The sequence below is a fragment of the Girardinichthys multiradiatus genome, chromosome 23 (genome assembly GCF_021462225.1).
Source record: "Girardinichthys multiradiatus isolate DD_20200921_A chromosome 23, DD_fGirMul_XY1, whole genome shotgun sequence".
NCBI classification, from domain to species: Eukaryota; Metazoa; Chordata; class Actinopteri; order Cyprinodontiformes; family Goodeidae; genus Girardinichthys; species Girardinichthys multiradiatus.
The window spans coordinates 34,784,227-34,788,337 of record NC_061815.1 but is presented as its reverse complement, the minus strand read 5'-3'; the positions used below and the strand labels follow the sequence as shown (position 1 = coordinate 34,788,337).

Genomic DNA, 4,111 nt, shown 5'->3' with positions numbered 1-4,111 from the left:
CAAACATACCAAAAGCCGTGTAAAGGTCTATTTACTTACATTTATTTCACTTTCTTTTAAACGGACAGACGGAAGAGATATTAGAAAAAAGTATATTTTTTACTGTCTTGCAGCAGGGCTTCACCGAGCGTAAGTGTAATGTTCTCACATCCCCACATTGTGTTTCCATGCTGAGGCCACAACACAATAGGCTTCATGAATAGACACCAGGAAGATAATAGACCAACTCTGCACAGCGCTCACCTCACTGAAGAGCACACACCATAGCCGTCTGTTAGAGATCATTATTTATGTCCTATCACCATTTTTCTCGGTTTAGACACACACAGACACACCTCTAAAGCAAATAATCCTTTTCATCGGCCGGAGCCAGATTCTCAGTTGTCCTCATCCCAGTACAGAATGCTGCAAACCAGTATCATGCTACGGTAATTTGGATTCTAATTAAAGCGGTCTCGGACGGTTTGCTCAAATGATCGCATGAAACTGATGCTGCAGATTAGCGCTGCAATGCCTTGTTTAACCTTTACGTGTAAGGCCTTTGTGATTTAAGCTCTCACTACTCAGGCAACATGATGTGTATGGAAACACAGTAGTGACATGATAGCAGACAGCGAGTGTTTCACAAAAAATATACTTTTTCATGTAATGTTGAAATCTGCTTTGTTTATTGTTTATGTTTGGACATCAAAATTGAAAACAAAAGTACTATTAACATCCTCAATCACCACTAATTAACTGAGATCCCTAAAAATAATTAAAGTCTCAATTGAATCAATTACATTTATTTCTAAAAATGAATTTTTCATATGCTTTAAGCTGAGGTTTTTTAACAATTTAACTCAAGTTTCACACTTCCGTCCCTCATGCTCATCTCACAATCTGAATGGTCTGAAAAATGAGTCGACTATGAGTTGTTTTCATTATTGATATGTTTTGTCTTTCTTTCTTACTTTCTTTTTGTCTCTTAGGGCTATAGTGCCAATCAAAGTCTCACATTTTAAAGGCTAGTGTGTCACTATTCAGTTTCTATTAAAATACATAAAATAAACATGAGGAGAAGTGCTAAGGTCAGAGCCGGTCCATTGTTCTATGAGGCCCAATGAGGAAATTAATTTGGAGGCCTAATTCCGGCTAAGCCCATCTGAAGCACACTTGGGAGGGTCAGGAATGGCTCATTTGTCAATCTGTTCCCTCATTCTGTATCTGTGTTGCCTTATATATCATACTTTTGTACCTCTGTACTTAGACCTCAAAAATTGTCAAGATAATTTGATAATAATAAGAAGACTTATATGATTTTATTTAATTTTATGTAATATCTTGAAAACTTGCTGTAACATCCTATTGGCTCTGATTCCTTTTTGGGCCCATTGACCAACCCTTGATCAAACCAAAATAACTACAAGTAACTTCCTGCTGGTAAATATGATTTATAGGAGCAATAAAACCATTTTTCCTTACAATAAGCTATGAGTATAATACAGAAAAATACTTTAAACAATCAGCTGCCAAACCAAGTTCAAAACATTCCCCTGGAGGGTACAGATAGACACATAGTCGGTACGAAACGTCTTGTGGCAGATGGCTCCATTTCACACCTGTAAAAGTCAGGCACAAAACAACCAAGACTGCAAAGGTACGGAATCGCAAAGGGGTGAAATTAAGAGCACTCCTAAGAGATGATGGGCAAGCTTTTGTTGGTATGGATACAACTGTAAATCTGTCCTGTGAAAATCCATGTGCAGTTACAGAATTCACACCTCAGGCCAGCTATGGCTAAGACTGGACTTAAATAGCACAAGATCTGCAGTCTGTCACTGAAGAATAAAATGTTTTCTGCAAGAGGAACAATCAGAGAGAAAGAAAAAATTAAACATTATTAAAAAAAGACAAAGAAAAAGAATCAATTAAATTAGACAGATAAAAACAAATCACAAATGTTTTTTTGTTTTTTTTGCTGCATCAGATATTGGTGTTAATGACTATTATTTATCTTGCTTTAAATATAAAAGAAGAAATCTGGCATATTCTTGTTTTTTGTTTGCTTAAATTATTACTATTATTATTATTATTATTGTTGTTTATCTATTTATGTTTGAATTACATGAGATCATAGCTGCCAGATTTATAATGTTATATAATATTGTATGTTTCTATTTTTCTTTCTTCAAAAACCTAAAAAGTTTTTTATTCACTCTTTATTCATTTATTTACTCTATGAGCAATAAATGTACTGTACACTCCTAACCTACTGGCATCCTGGTAAAGATGCATAGAAAGACTCAATACATTATATTAGTAACATTATCTCACATTGCAAAAGTTTAAAAATATCAAAATTTTTATTTGAGTACATTTATTAAGTGAGGAAAAAATATTGGCAGCCCTAACATTTCCTGTAGAAAAAAACATTTTTGTTATTTATACTTTATGTAGAAATCCATGATTTGTTGCTGCCCCAGGGGACAAATATACGGTGACAGAGGCCCATCTCTGTTAGCTGCACGAAGAACAAGACATTCAGACACATGTCGATCTTCATAAATCATGGAATGGCCATATGATAATCCCTACTCATTTAAACGTTCATACTGAGATATACCTACAATCAGAGCAATAATTAAAAAGTTGAAAACAACTAGAAGTGCGGAAAACTTCAAAGCTCACTGTTGTAGATATCTTGGGGTATATTTGTGGAGGGTGGTCTACCATTTAGTTTGGAATAATAAAAAATAGGAAATTATTTGGTTTCTATTTCAGCTTTTGTTTGTTTTCTCATTTATATTTTAAGCCAAACTTACTTGTCAGACAACTGAATTTTATTTTTTTATTATTATTATTATTTTTTTTTTATATCAACTTACTACTTCTTGCCTTCATGATGACAACACTTTCTTCTGATCTCCATTCTGTTTGGGTGACCTCCATCTAAAGCTGAGTGCTTTGTGCTCCCACCTGGCCCCAGGTAAGCTCGCTGTCCGGTAAGCATCGAAAAAGCTCTCCATTGGCTTGTCTGCTCCACTTAACACCTGACATACCCCCTCCATGCTGACCTCAGACCTCTGACCCCAAACTGACAACCTGGGAGGCATCTTTGGAAACTTTCTTTTCTCTGCTCGTTTCCCTTTTCTTCTCAGCCGCTTGTTGAGTGCTGCAGAGTGAGACAAGGTGAAAGGTATCCTGAGAGCAAAGGGTTAGGGGGAGGGTTTAGGGGGTTGCAGGTGTTCATGCCTCCACACCTCTCAAGTTCAAAAGCCATTGAGTTCTCCGCAGCCAAGTTATATTCAACAATGTGTCACCCACCCCCACCTTGAGGCAACACTGTCAGCCATCCTCTTCCACACACTGGAATAAAAATATACTTAAAAACCCAACTGCCATTGCTCTCAAGTATACATTACATTATTTAATAATATTCAATACCATCGGTCACACAAACATCTGAAAAAATGCAAGGGACTTGTGCTTATCTAACAAAACACCCCCAGAATCTAAACTTGTCACATTTACCTTAAACGTGTCCAGTATTTCTCAGCTTCTGCAGCCATATGGGTTAAAAACTGGAGCCCGTCCAAGCATTACTGGTAACATTAGTGTCAGTAATTTAATGCGCAGGTGTGAATGGATTCTCAAACAAGCTGAGGAGGCCCTCAGCAAGGCCCCGCTCAGCACCACCAGGGCCAGCGGCAGGTTTAAATAAATATGCCGCTGAGCAGGCATGTCGGCAGCTGGGGTCCCGGTATGGCTGGCGCTGTTTGTGTTGTGGCTTTGTGAGGTCGCTGATGAGAAAGCAAAAGGACTCTATTGTCCTTGCCAGAAGAAAACAAGGAGAGGAAAAAACCTAATGAAGGAAACAAGCTGCACCTGAAGACACCTTTGGAGTTGCAGCATGCATAGTAAATAAAAAAAACTGATTCTGTTAACAGGAGCAGTTTTTGCATGACTGGCAACCTGAGCCTCTTTTTGCCACTGCACACATGCTCTCAGGCCAATGAAGCGTATTCTGTACAAAAAAGAAAACTTATACTTAATATATAACAGAAGCAATAAGGACTAAAAAATACTGATAAGACAGTAACCGATCTAGCTAGACAGACAGAGACATAGA

At 37.5% G+C, this 4,111-nt stretch overlaps 1 long non-coding RNA gene across 1 annotated transcript; it reads right to left on the bottom strand.

Moving 5' to 3' along the window:
* Positions 1–646: 646 nt before the first annotated feature.
* LOC124860920 lies at positions 647–3,736 on the bottom strand. Its single transcript, XR_007036498.1, has 3 exons — positions 3,514–3,736; positions 2,868–3,348; positions 647–1,839 (listed from the first exon to the last, which is right to left on the bottom strand). It is a non-coding gene; the product is annotated as an uncharacterized LOC124860920 (long non-coding RNA).
* Positions 3,737–4,111: the final 375 nt, after the last annotated feature.